Source organism: Fringilla coelebs (genome assembly GCF_963513975.1).
Source record: "Fringilla coelebs genome assembly, chromosome: 19".
Lineage (NCBI taxonomy): Eukaryota > Metazoa > Chordata > Aves > Passeriformes > Fringillidae > Fringilla > Fringilla coelebs.
This window is the reverse complement of record NC_140045.1, coordinates 3,769,199-3,784,259: the sequence shown is the minus strand read 5'-3', so window position 1 is coordinate 3,784,259 and position 15,061 is coordinate 3,769,199. Positions and strand designations below refer to the sequence as shown.

General features: G+C 44.7%; 1 protein-coding gene across 2 annotated transcripts in view; it reads right to left on the bottom strand.

Annotated features, from left to right (window-relative positions):
• Positions 1-9,567, bottom strand: part of TEX2 (testis expressed 2) — a 45,295-nt gene extending 35,728 nt beyond the window's left edge. Inside the window, exon 1 of one of the 2 annotated variants that reach the window (XM_084218644.1) lies at positions 9,441-9,567. The gene's annotated coding sequence lies outside the window, so the exon portion shown is untranslated. Of the gene's footprint in view, positions 1-9,403 lie in introns of both variants that reach the window. The other variant, XM_084218645.1, reaches the window with a different exon arrangement.
• Positions 9,568-15,061: the final 5,494 nt, after the last annotated feature.

Sequence of the window (15,061 nt, the reverse complement as noted above, 5' to 3'; positions counted from 1 at the left end):
AATCATGCTATTTTTAGTTTTCAGTATTATTAGGAGGGTTAGAAAAATTTTGCTCTGATTTACCTGACTGAAGAGGAGTATTCACACAGATTATGGAACAAGTAAGATCATAAAGAGTCACTAACACCTTAAAGCAGCAACAGCAAAGACTGAGAACCACATCAATGCAGCTCTAGAATCACACATATTCTAGCAAGAACTGTGTAGAGATCATAAACTACTGATGACAGCTTCTGTGCACAAAATACTTAAACCTCTAATTCATAGAAACATCCATAGAAGGTTAACAAAACAAACTCTAAAGAATCCTTGTCCTAAGAATAGCCAGAAAATAAAATGTCAGATTTGGAATTGGCTAGTACCAGACATTTCTCTCACTGCTTAAGGCAACACTCATCTCATTCAGATTTATGTTCAACTCAGATATCTAGAAACTAAAATGCAAAAGTTCAGCATCACAGTGGCTTTTCAGCTGGAGGACAGTGATGAGCACAGGACAACATCCAAGACATTGAAATGGAACCCAGATGGCCCCAAATGACCCGAATTTTTACCATGCTAAGGACAAAGCATTTTGCTTATTAAAAAAAGCAAAAAACCCAAGCAAACACACAACACAAAAACACTGTAGACCCTCAATGAGCACAGATATTAAGAGAGGCTCAATAAAAATATTAAGACAGCCAACTCAGACCTCCCCAGCTTCCCAACTGACTGTCATGATGACATAAAGGCTCTGGGGAGCTCTCAAAAGCTTCTAGAGCCTTGCAACTGTTACAAACATTTCAGTATCACCCCTCAATGACTTACTTGGAATTAAAGAGTGGCTTAAGCATTTTTTGATTAAAAACACTGGACTATGAGACAGACACAAAAACACTCACTCAAGTGCACAGGGCTGAAGCAACTATCCAATTCTTAGTTATTCTACTACAGTACATTCCACTATTTCACAAAATCCACAAAAGCATCAAGGCAAAAAAAGGTATGTGGCAAAAGCATTCCCATGGGCGTTTTCATGTAAATACATTTTCTAAGTTTTCCCACAGTATTTATAACTCTGAGCATTTCAAGGTGTAAACTTATTAATTGACTGACATTGGCAAGAATTTTCCCTGGACTTTGTAATTCAGAACATGAAAGAGGCCTTGCCACAAACAGCACTGAAATCAAAGGCAGCAGCTCCATCTGCATTCCCCTCTGTTTCTTGCATTACACACAGAAGAGAGCAGTACTCAATGAATCAGTGAAATATATTAAAGCTTTCTGGTGGTTTGCTTTCGGGTTGCTTTTTGGTTTTTTTCAGGAGCAATGGAGGTAACTCCTATTTCTAACAGCTGCAATACACTTTAATTGCAACATCTGACAGGTCAATTACAGATTGCCTGACCTTAACAGCTGCTTTACAGGCCTGACTCCCATTGAAACCAACTGAGTCAGAAAATGATGAGCACCTCCCACAACATATTTTTTTTTATGCCTAATTGCTAAGAAACCATGGGAGATAGATTTAAAAAAAAAAAAACAAAACCAGTTTTGCTGGCATTCTGAATTTAAATGATCATTTCACAGGAATGTAAAGGCATGTATTGCTCCTAAGGAGAAAGGAATCAGTACACTGAGAGGGTAAAGTGAGATCCTTGGGCATATGGGGATCCTTCCCACTCTGTTTTTCTCTCTCAGAATATGGTATTGATAACAAGCCTGGAAGGATCATTTGTCATGTGAATACTCAAAAAAAACCCAAAACAAAACAAACAAAATAAGATTGGGAAAAACATAAACAGAGCTCTCCTCTCTTCTTTTTTCAGCAGCATGGATCTACCCCAACTTGATCATTCCCTTTGTGAATCAGGCCACCAGTGTGAAATTAAAGAAAAATAAAATTTTCCTTAAAAGGTTTAAGTTGATTAAAGGTTTTCTGAACTTTTCAGCACTCCTGGAGAAGTATTCTCACCTATTACTCATTTTCTCTCAACCTTTGCTCCTCTATGGTATAATTCAGTCATAGCACACAGACACAGGTCCTTAACTTAGTGGAAGGCAGACCAGTACAATGGGACTTCTGTAAATGAAATCACTCCTCCAAAACTCTATTTCAGAGAAGCACATACTAAATTTTGACCAGCTACATAGGGAGCTGGAAAACACACACACAGGTCTCACTTCTGAGAACATTAATCAGCATAGCTGTCTACAGGAATTTCATCTGACAACCCCACAGGCTGAAAAGTAAAAAAGTCAGCAGGTGGGTGTCTTGTAGCAATACACACCAAAATTCACCAGTTACCTGCTGAATTCACAGTGCAATATGAACAGCTTCAAAAAATTTAATGAATTTTTAAGAACTCTATTTCTATTTTACATTCAAGCTGTATTAATGCAAACTCTCTGCTGTTATTCTCCTTTGGGGTTATCTTCCTTGTCAAAAAGAGCTAAAGTCTTCCCTTTCTTATCCTATATAATAAACAGGTATCATCAGTGTAATTTGTCCAGGAAATGCCTTCAATACCATAAAAGTTTCTACTACTGCATTTAGAAATAATTTCTATAGTCTGAACCAGCTAAAAAACAGTTAAGAGTGAATGCACTCCCTTCTATGTGGGTTACATTTTGTGCACACACATACACAGAAAGGGAAGTGTCATTAAAGCAGCTTCAAGGAAATTAATTTTAGGTCATCAATTTTAAGGTCTTGATTTGCTGGGAGATAAAAGAACAGCAAAAGCCACCAGATGGATTCAAAAGGGCAAAGGGAAATAAGTGTCTTTGAGCCATATCCTGCCTTGTCCAATTACAGAATTATGCAGGCAAGTCTAATTTCAGGCATAGAGCAATGTTCCTATATCCATGCTTAATTCATCCACCAGGCATTTGTTTACCAAAGAGAGCCAAGCTCTGAATTACAAGCACCATGAGCAGGTTTGTGGGTATGCACAGCACATACTCAGGGTGTGGGTGTGTAAACGAAGTTTTTAAATGCTCAGAGAGGTCAGGGCTGAGAAGCCAAGCAGGAGTGGCAGCTCAGGCTGTCTTCCAGGATAAGGTGACAAAATAGTGAGGACTGAAGGGTGAGGAAGCTGCTCTCATCCCTGCAGAGCTGCCTCTGCCGTGCTCTGTACAACAAAAGCTTCAGACAACACTGGTCACTCTTTTGGGGAAACTGAACTGAGCAGTGGGAGTGGAAATGCACACATGGCATGGAAATCTGTCACCTCCATTCCCCACCACGAGCTCCTCTCTGTGAAAATGAAAAACAGCCTCCACACCCCCTCCAAAGCTCTCCCAGCTCCATGAAGGATCAGAAGTGTTATGCCAACAACAATCCCTTCTTCAGCAGCCCGAGATCTGAACAGACCACACAAACCAGCACAGAGCTGGCTGGGGTTACTGGAGGAGGAGGCTCCAGCAGTCACTGTTCACACCTCACACATTTTTGTCCACAAAGACGTTTGCAAAGCAGTCAGTCCATGGGATTTTCATTGGTAAATGCACTGCTTAAGGCAGCTGGATGGAAGAAGCAGATTAAAAAAATACATCCTGAGAAAGCAAAACCACTCATGGGGCAGCACCAGTATTTACTCATTTCAATTGTGAAGTTCAACGTGGAAGAAAGAATGATAGCTAGGATGTAGATAGGATTTAAAAGTAAAACTGGAAAGTTAGTCCAACTCATCAGAAAAGTAAAGGTTCATAAAATCTGTTTAATGCTCCAAAACCATTGCCAATCCACAGCACAAAGCTGCATGACAAAACAAATGGAGAGCCACACAACTGAATGTTTATACTTTTAAATATAACACACCTCTTAATGCATCTTTTCAGACACTCACAGAGTTTTCTGAAACTGCCAGGCACTGCTTTCAGCTTGCCTGAAATCTCTCAGCAGCGTTAAGGTTTCTGGGAACACTCAACCTGTTGTCAAAAAGGGAATGATAAAAGGGAATAAAGGGAATTACAAAATAGGAGAAAGTTTGTATGCACAGCTGTTCCGTTCTCCATCCACATCTCTTGCTACTCGCTAAAAATAACATATAAATAGAAGAGTAACACTTTTTTCTTTTCTATAAAAATGCTTCTGTAAAGTTGTCACGCATTTGCTCACAAGGTCTATTCAAAACCTGGCAGAGCGTTTATTAACCAGCACGCTTCTGAGTTGACAGAAATTCAGGATTATCTCCCCCTTAGTTCTTTCCACTTCTCCTAATTCCTTTGTTTAATACTTCAAGTTAAGTTGAAAAGGAAGAAATGTGGAAATGATTAGACAAAAAGAAATGCTTCTGAGGGGGCCCTACAAAGATAAGCCTTATCAAATGTCACAGCAGCTCCAAACAAGTCAAGAGTTGTACAGATCACTTTCATTTCCCACCAAAGTACATTTATTTATGTGACCAACCCCAAGTATTACACAAGAGTACAAGGAAAAAAGTGAAGCCACTCCAGGCAACCGAGATGATGGATACATATTAAGCAAGCAGAATGGTAATGCCTGGCTTGGAAAGCATCCAGAGAGAATCTCCATCTTGCCCTGGCCACAGTGGGGCAGGAGATGGGAACAAGAAGCGGGAGGTGACAGCAGGCAGGGCTGTGGGAATGCTCTGCAATGCTCTGCTCGTGCAAGGCATCACTCCTGGCCTCAGCCAGAGGAGCCTGGGATGGATCCCTGGCAGAGCCCAGCCAGGCAGGCTCTGGATTCCTGGGGCTTCAGAGGACAAGGAAGCAGAACATGCTGCAGCTCGAAGGCAGGAGACAGCGAGCACAACTCAGGCAACTTCCACTGCCTCCCCATGTCACATGGCTGGTGACATTTCCCACCCAAGCTCCCACAACACAGGCGTGTGAGCACCACCAGCTCCTTCCCCACACAGAACCCTCATTCTTCCAGCCTGTCTGGGCTCATAAAAACAGTTTTCTTTTCTCAGTCTTAATCCAGACTTCCAGGGAAATAGCATGTTTTTTACATCTCTCTTTTTAATTTCAGATCAGTACTTTACTGCAGCTCATGACAGGTCACATTCACATTTCACTCCTCTGCCATCTGCTTTGAAATTGCCAGTATCAAAGGACTCCATACCACTGTGCTCATAATTTGCAGTCCTATTTTATGACTGAAGTGTAATAAAATACATGAAATCCAGAGTAAGATCTAAAGTCTTGTAGCTCTGTCTTCTATTTCCACTATTAAAACCCAATATAGCAATTTTTTGGGCCAAACAGATCCTTTAAAAGAACACTCCAATGCCTGAATAACTATTTTCACTCTCTTGAAAGAGATCCTGTTCTAAGCTTGAGCATCCCATCTTCTCACAGCTCCAGGATAACAATCCTGCAGGACAACAACACAGTCACAGCACTAAGGGACATTCTCCTGCAATATTCCTGTCATCCAACACCAGCAGGGTCAGAGGGCACAACTCTTTATAAACCACTGAGACACAGGGTAATGAATATTAAAGCCTGGTTCACACAACGATTCATTTCCACTGCCCTCCTGGCCTTTATGGGGAAACACCACTGTTTACCATGTTTATTGATCTTCTGTTATCCATTGTCCATCAGTCCTCTTCCCTTTTAGAACCCCAACTGCACTGGGTATTGATTTGGACTTTGCACAGCAGAGTAACACACCTTACTGTCAGGAGAGGAGAGGGTTAACACAAATAGGAAAGACAATGAACAGAGAAGTAGGAGTTCTGAGGAGCAGAAAGGCAAGATCAGAAAATAAACCCTGTTTTATGATTATATTCTCATGTCCCTCCAAAGACACTAACAATTGTCTTCAACAGAGACAACAGTACCCAGAGAATAAATATGACTGGTAAGTAACACAACACCCTGGGATTCCTCTCCTTCCAGAGGGTGAAGCAGGAAATAAAAACAAGAAAAATTTACAGGGATTACTGCACACTGCAGAAACCTCAGTCACTCTGACCTACTCTACCATCAAGACTTGCTCCTGTGCTTCCTTTCTCTCACCATTTCCAACAGAAGCAAGACTGACCATGGCTAAGGAAGTCTTCAAGCAACGCCTCTCAGATGCTTCAACTGAACAGTTTCAACTTAAGACACTTGGTTTTTATTTTTCAGAGATAATGGTCATCAAGGAGTCCATTAAAGGAAATGATGAAAGAGGCAGATTCTGCATTACTGAACTGGTCTGACTGGGAGTCCTGCACTACACTGCCTGCATTGTTACTGTGCTGACCAAGGAGAGATTTTGCTCTGTACAGACTCAAACTCATGAAACCAAGATGGCACAAGGCAGCTTCCAGTGCAAAACTCCAGTAAGTACTTGTATGAAAGAACATAAAAATCACCTTAAAAGACTTAAAATTCCATTTGTCAAGTATGTAAATACTTTAGGACCTGTGGTACACAAAGCTTGGCCCAAATCCAAGCAAATCCACTCACTTATGGCTCTTCAGAAGAGGATACTCCTTTCTGCAGGAGGTCAACCCTCATCCCTCACAGTCCTCTGAGGGAGCAGGGGCTGAGGCTGCTGGGTGAGGATAAACCCTCCCAGCCAATGCTCCACCTTCAGGTCTTGCTGTCTTAAGCTTGAAATGGAATTTTGATCAATTATTATTAACTTTCTGCCTTCAAACTTCTGTGCTTGACATGCTAACAGAAGCTTTATAGAAGCCAACCTCCAAAAAGAGATAATTCACAATTCTGTCAAGAACAGCTGATCATATATTATATGACACAGTAATTGGGATTTTTGTCCAGGAAAGATGATTCATTCTACCACTTGCAGTACAAATCCCCCCCAAAACAAACCCTTTACTTTGTGAATCTGAACCATTTAGCACAATCCTCTACAATGAGGAGCAACAGTATCAACAGCTCTGATATGATATTGTTCTCTCAGTAGCTCCATGTTCTACCCTCCTCCGCCTTGAAAGCACAAGACACCCTTTCAAGTGTCCACTTTGCATTACTTAAAAATGTTCATGCCCTTTATCAGGCACATGTGGCACCCTTGTGCACTTCCAGAGTTGGTTTCTACTCTGAATACATCTCTTCTAATACAAAGCACACACTCATGACATCTCACAGTATTAACTCTTATCTTTTTTTCTCTAATCTCTAAGCCTACATTATGCTCTCATTTTCCAGCATACATTGTCATCTGATTGTTTCATTTAAGGCAGTAAGGGTTTCTAGAACATGAGGCCTTTATTCATGGATAAATGCTTTAGAGCACACTGAATTAGCATTACTACGGTGGACGTCTGATACCACAATTTCTAGCTTACCAAAGAAAAATAATAAAAATCCAGAGATTTGAGGGACTTTTCCAAGCTCCAAAAACTGTGTTTAAGACCAGAATTTACTTACCCTCCCCTCTATTCTTATGGAACCAAGAGTTTATCCTAATAAACAGCCTTCTTTTTTTCTCAGCTCCTGGGCAGGTGTCAGTTACACTCTGCACACTCAGCACCACAATTTATTCATCTCACGGGCAGAAACTGGCTAAAGCTCAGTCCTGGACAGGGGAACGTGTCCTTACCTGTGGCCACTGCCATGCCTGTGACTGGTCACCTTCACCCACACAATGGAACTCTGGTGCCTTTCAGACGTGCTACAGGAGAAACCCTCTGATTTCATCACAGGGAATGGGTTGAGTTGGCACAGAAGGCAAGGTTAGAGCAGCACAGTCCCCAAATGGATCAACTAAAAAGCTGTTTGACTGCCACAATGCATCCTCAGTCCTCTAGCTCCACGATTTTAAATGCATTTCAGTTATATTAGCCTTTTATTTGCTAAGTAAGTTTCATTATCTCCCATTACTTTGTTTACACACCTACCACAACAGAGAAATGACTGGCATTACCCATTATGCCCAGGCTTCCTGCTCCACATTCTTTACTTTGAAACACAGTTGGATTAGAAGTTCTTTAGTTAGAAACAACTAGGCACTTGGTATTAAAAGCTGGAAGTCTTAAGAGTTGTTATCACACAAAAAGAAGTATGCAATTAATACATACTATTGGGCCATGTCCTTCTTCAAGTTTTAACTTTGGATTTCATTCTTTTTCTTTTTTTTTCTCCCTGAAATAGGTCATTTCAATAAGTTCTTTGCATGGACCAGAAGTGTTGTTCACAAGAGAAGTGTTCAGCTTGCCAGTACAACTCCCAGGCTATATCATATGCCAGCAAACTCCAGTGTAAGACATGTCTGAGCACAGAATCAACTTCTTGGTCTTTTCTCAAGGGAGAAAGCACACTGCACTGCTTTAGAAACACCACCTCAAGCCTCAGCACCTACTTGGAGCATAATTAACGTGCCACCCACAACACAGCACCTTGTTGGATCAGCTCTTAAGTCAGAGTAGTAACCTCTCATAAATCATAAAACAGCATCACGTCAGAGTCCTTAAAAGTCAATTTTAACATCTCAAGTCAATAGTTTTTCATTTTACGCTTAAGGTAAAGTCCTTTTACATCTCATTTAGCACATTTTCAGTTCCAAGAAAATCAAAACAGAGTACTCACACTGCCTGAATTTTATTCAATTTAGGAGTATTAAGTTATTTCAGCACTAAAATGACAACATCTTCTTGTAAAAATATACACCCCGAAATTGTAACCCCTTATTTTTCCTGAGTTGCACAGGCAATATCATCTTAAAAGAGGAGTATGACAAAGCATCTTAACAGAAGATAATCTTACAGCACTGAAGACTTACGCTAATGTATCTTACGGTTATAATACTTAAGTGGCATACAAAAGTTTAAATTAACCTCTGCCGTATACTTAATTTCCCAAAATTATGATCAAGAGCTCATCAAGACGTTTGCTGACAGGCACAAATCACCAAGAAGTTCAGCACAAACATTCAAGGAGAACTTTAGCACACACTGAAGAGACACAGTATACGGGTTTAGCCCCTGAACTGCAATGAAGATAACACTGATGACACTGAAAATTACAAGAGAAGCAAAAACCAAGGAGCCGACAGCTAGGGCAAGAGAGAATAAACAATTTTAGTAGACAGGAAACCTCTCGCCTTTGGTGGCAAAAGCCAACTGAAAAATTCTCCCCCGGTTTCAGCAGGAGCGACCGCTGCCGCCTCCTCTGTCGCTTGTTTTTAAGGTGTCGCTCGTACTCCGGCAGCTCCTGCCCAGCGGCAGCCCCGGCTCGGCAAACCCCGCTCCCGCGCCGAGGAGCGGCGGCTCCATCCCGCCCAGCCCCGCACCGGCCCGGCCCCGCTCCCCGCGGGCTCCCGGCTCTCCCCCGGCCGCCATCCGCCCTGCCCGGCTCCGGCAGCCGCCCGCGGCCCGGCCCGACCGCCGCCCTCGGCCCCTGCGCTCCTCCCTGCCCGCAGCCCGCGGGGACCGGCGGGCGCTGCCGGCGCGGGGCCGCCGGCCGCCCTCACGGCACTGCCCGGCCCCCTCACCTCAGCCGCGGCTCTCGGCACTGCCCCAGCCCCTCACCTTCAGCCGCGGCTCTCGGCACTGCCCCAGCCCCTCGCCTCAGCCCCGGCTCATGGCACTGGCCGCTCCTGCCCGCGCCGGGCGGCGGCAGCGGCGGGGAGGCGGCGGCGCCGCCAATCCGGGCCCCGCGGGGGGACGGGCCTGCCCGAGCCGCCGCAGCGCCGGCCCGAGGGGCGGGACGGGGCGGGACGGAGCGGGGCGGGCGGGGGCGGGGACGGGGACGGGAACGGGAACAGGGACGGGGACCGGGAGGGACAGGGGCGCCCCTGGCAGCCGGAGTGGCCCTGTCCGTCCCTCGGGCGCAGGCGGTGTTCCAGCGGCCGGTGGTGGTGACGCTCGGAACGGCCCGCGGGGCGAGAGCCGCTCGGGCCCGCGGCCGGCGCGGGTGCGGAGCTGCGGCCGCTCCCGGTTCCAGCCGCTCCCGGGCGTGCCGAGCCTCCCGCGCCCCGTGCGGGCCGCGCCGGTAATCCGCCGGTTCCAGGAACGCGGCGCTCGGTGCGGGTTTGTGTCACGGGCTCGGTGCGGGGCTCGCCGCTGGCATCGCTGGGGGAGCGGCTGCGGCAGGCAGCGTGTGCGCGACCAGGCACAGAGGAGCTGCTTGGTATCTAAACATTGCAGAAATGGCCAAAAATGATCGGCTCCCTCATGGAGCAGGCACTTATCCCAGGAAACCTGCCCTGGCAGAGGTCATTTTATTTACCCTTCATATTTCCCAATTTGCAGCAGACAGAGAAAAAAAAATAATTCTCTGTGTCAAAAGGTTGTTTTCTCAATAATGGTCTTATGCAACAAATTACAGCCTTTCTACTGCTTTTACCCTTTACTTAATTGCTCTTGCCTTTGAAGGCAGTTAATGATGACATTACAGCATTACACCGGGTCAGGCTGATGCTGGACCAGGTTTCTTTAGTCAACCCTTGGGTTAATTTGGCTGTGCCAATTATCTTCTCTTTAATAATTTCAGTTTGAATTAAAACATAAAAACTCCTGCAAGATCTTTCAGACTCTTTATTTCTTTGAAATTTATGATACTTTATGAGGTGATGGGACAAAATTTATTTACCAACCAGCATTTAGTGGAATGTGTGAGCAGAATTCAAATTATTCCAAACTAGCCCTTGCAAAGAGTTAAATATAAATTATTAATTTTCAAACAGTTTCTATGTTATCTGCAGCTGTAGCTGTGCTGAGGTCAGGGGTGCTGTTGCACCAGGCATTATACATACGGTTCATAGTAGGGGTTGCAGTCTAGGTCAGAAGCAGGTGCAGGTGGCACTCAGACTGCTTCTCTCATTAAATGGCAGCAATAGTTCAGTGCTTGTGGAAGTGAATTATTCACAGGCATATCTGAGTTCTGTTTTTAAAAGCAGGATTCCTGCATGTAATGGAAAACCAGAGTTACTGGGAACAGCCAGCACCTGCCAAAATCTGCTTCAGTGAGGAATGGCCTGAGTTCACCAAATGGATGGTCAGATCCTTCAAGCTGTTGGATGTCCAAGCACTAAACTCAGCAGTCTTAAGGGTCACAGCTGAAGGATCTGAAGGAACCCAGCAAAAGACTGCACTGTGTGAGTGTCACTGCAGAACCGCAATTTAGTCTTAATTTTTTTATGAAAAAGACAACACTCTATTTGAAATACAGATACACGTATTCATCTCAGCCATGTTTCTGTTCATGGCTGTCCTTGTGTTATAGGAAGACCTTTGAATCTTCATGCAAAGCTGATGTTAATGTTTCCAGAGTATGGAGATAAGATAATGGTTGTTTCCCTAACAACAGGTTTTCCCTGCAGATACAGAGCCTACAGCTGAAGCTGTGGCTGACAGGTTGGTTTTGGCTGTATTAAACTACAATCAACTCACTGGAATCTCTGAAGCTTTTTCTGCCTTCTCTTTGCATGTAACTTGGGCAGCACATGGACTAAAATTCCTGACCTCAAGACAAATATTTGTGTACCTGGAGTTAGTTCCCCAGCAGAGGCTTCTTCCATAGCATGGCACATGCTGAGCAAAGGCTGGAGGCAGCCACTGGGGAAAACTGGGCACAAGCTGTATCTGACCAGGGTACCACACTGTGGGCTTCATGGGAATCCTCTTCTAAAGGCAAGTCCCAGTGAGGTGGAAAGGGGGCAAAAGAAAAAATCTCAGAATATTTGAATCACTCAGTGCTGTAAGAGTAAATCCTTTTGTTGGATTATCTACCTCCCACCTATCCTACAAAAAGACAAGAGAATAAAGTAATGCTTATTTATTTTTAATATTTCAGTATCCCGTGTATACACTCATTCTGAGAAGCAGCAGCCTGAAGGCTCTAGAAACAGATATCTACAGTCAGGAGCTGCTTTTGAAAAGAATTACTTTAATCTTTTGGAATATGTGAGGGAGACATTTTAAATACCTTTAAAAGCAGTGCTTGAGCAGGCTGTAAAATAGTAGGTAATATTTCTCCCCCAGAGCTACTGTGAAGCTCAGTTCACTTCTCTAGAATGCCCCCATCAGAATTTCACAGCTCAGGGCAGTCTCTACTTTTGTGAGAAAAGAACATTACATGAGCTTTGGGGTTCCACATGGTTTTCACAAATCCCATTGCTGTCAGATCCTGGGGAAGACCCAAGAGCTGCAGGACAGCCCTGTTTGCAATTTTATGCTGAGAAGCTTTAAGAGGAATGAGGCAGCAGCTGAGCCTGAATGTGTGAATCTTGGCAAACACAGGGTTGTGTGTGTGAGCAGCTTTACTATTGGTTTGTTTGGTTGTTACCAGTGCAACATTAAACACAACGGAAAGAAGCTTAGCATAGAAAACCCAAACAAGGCTCCAGCCCACCCAGTGTGTACAGAGCCCAACAAGGGCTGGCAATGCTGGGGCTTCCCAGAGCTTCAGCTGGCTCTGATTGTGGGTATGGAGGGGAGTATGAGCTTCCTGAAAGCCACATTCCTTCCACAGCTCCTGTGGGCCCATCTTCTGCTTGTCCAACACCCCAATGAGAGTGCTCTCAGCGCCTCCCAGATTCTTTCTCTGCCAGTGGCTTCGCTGCTGTCTTTGGATCTGAATTGTCTAACTTGCAAACTGCCCATCCTGTCCTCCACCCCATCACTTCTCCCCACTGATCCCAGCCCCTGGGCCTGGCTCCTTGCTGGCACAAAGGGGCACATCTGTACAGACCCTCCCCAGGGAGCCTCCCCACTCAGCTCCCCAAGCCTGGCTCCAAATCTGCTACTCTGTTTCTAAAATCCCCCTGGGAACTGCAGAGATTCTGAGCTCTTGTTGCTTCCTGTGCTAAAGGACATTATTCTGGGGTTTGGGGTTTTTTATTGCTGCTTCATTTTTAAAGCTGAGCTGAGGATAGATCACAGAATCATTAAGGTTGGAAAAGACATCCAAGATTATTGAGTCCAACCTTTGACTGATCATCACCTTGTCAGCTAGACCAGAGCATTCATAACTCCTCAATTACAAAAGCAGGCAGGTCTCAAATCCATCTGTAAAATAAAATATCCAAAAGAAGGGTGGAGAGAAACAACATTTAAAAATTGCAGGAATTTAGTCCTCATTTACCTTTGTGATCTTCCTATTTCCCTTTTCATTTATTTATTTAAGGCTTCTAGACTCCCAAGTATCCGTGGAGGAACAGCTCTATGCAGCTGCTCATGCCAAGTCCTTGCACTGAGAGCAGACACATTGCCAGAGCAGGTTCCAAATTGCACCCGTGTCCAGCACAGCCTCTGGTGCTGCCAGGAGCTCAGGTGGAGTGACAGGACAGGCCAGCAAGGCCAGCCAGGTGTGCAGGGCCAGAGCCTGTCAGGGTGTGCTGGTGCTGCCAAGGTGACACCAGAGGCAGAGCAGTTCCCAGGGAAGGTGCTTGCGAGGCAGCCTGGGGCAGGCAGTTTCAGTGCTGGGAATTTGGACTGGTTTCTCTCAGATCTGCAAAACATTCTGGATGGTTTTCACATGGGTTTGTCTCTCCCTGACACCGAATCCAGACTGGGGAAATGGCCAGAGCACACCTGCAGTGATGCCACCCATCACTGGGGAAGGGGCAGGACCCTGGGCCACCCAGAATAGCCACGTGCCTGCTGCCAAAGTCACAGCAAGGTTGCAGGAGCTGGTGTCTGTATTTCAGTGTACCTGGCAAACGTTCAAAACTCTAAAAGCCTGAAATCTGATCTGCACATGGTGGAGAAGTCAATACTCCTCCCTCCACGGAGACCTTGGTGAGGGAGGATATTGTGGCTGAGTGCTGGAGCGCTCCAGAGTGCAACTGTGGCAAAATCCAAAGCTGGGGGAAGGCTGGGGGATACAGCAGCACAAAGGCTGCAGTTTGTCCCTGCAGGTATTGCACCACAAGGCCTTGGCAAGAGTGCCAGGTGCTACACACCATTTTCTGGTAATCAGGACAACAAAATGAACAGTGTGTCCTGACCTTTCAGCTGCCAAATCATTCACCTATTTTAAATCGACAAGTAAATTTAGTTCTGACATTACAGAACAGCTGAAGATACATGTTTAAATCAGCCACAGTCACTGCAAGTTTTCCACATGCACAGGAGCATTAACACCAGGCAGCAGCACCCTCCTGCTCCTGCCTGGACAGATGCTATGGCTCTACACTGATGGGCCTAATTTAAATGGTTAGTTAAGGGAAAAGAACATTGACTATGGACTAGAAATGAACAGCAGCCTTTAGATCCACAAGTCAAACCAACTGTCAGGAGGTCCATAATGTTTTTTTGGGGACAGAAGGAGAACATATGGTCTGGCTGTCTCTGGTGATTTTATTTGCCCCTTGTTTTCACAGGGAAAGTCAGAGAAATTAATCTGAATTAATAACACCTGTGCCTGGAAAGTTACACGAGTGAGTTTTGTTACTCAAAGTGGCCTTCATTTGATTTAGCTTTCTTCATTTTCTGAGTAAAGTACACTAAATCAGATTAATGCCACTTAATTCTGAATATGAATATCTGCATAGGTCTTAATAGAATTTAACTAATCTACTTTAAAATATGATTCAGCTCAGGTTCCCTGAGTGTCCCCTTCAAGGAAAGACTCACATCAATAGACTTAATGGGAATTGTTCCTCGATTGTGCTGGCATGAGATCAAAACATCACTACCATAAAAACAGCCCCATCTTGCTTAGATGTCTTTGTTCTGAGAGCATTAACACCCAACCCAGAGCTTGAATGTATACCTGCTGAAATGGAATCAGAAATGGCAGCATGGAGTGAACTCTTAGTTACAAAAGAGGGATGAAACACTGACCTTGGTTTTTCCAGCTGTGATGGAGAACAGGCATAGGTGGTCAGGGTCCTTTCCCTGTTCTGAAGGTGTAAACAGTATGCCTTGTCTTCATAAGGCTGATATAATCTAGAATGTTGTGCAGTTCTAGACTGTCATTTCAAACCTGAAAGTTGCTAGAACCTTTATTTACATGAACTTCACAGAGGTGTGAGGAACTGCTGTCTCTGTAACCTTCCACTGAGCAGTAGCACCCTCGAGGGCCATATCTGCACATCTTCTTTATCCAGCTGAGCTTTGCTGGGCAGGCTGGGCTTAAACAATGAGAACATGAAGGTGCAGTCACACCCTGGAACAAACAAGAGCCCAGCTTTGAAAGCAAACAC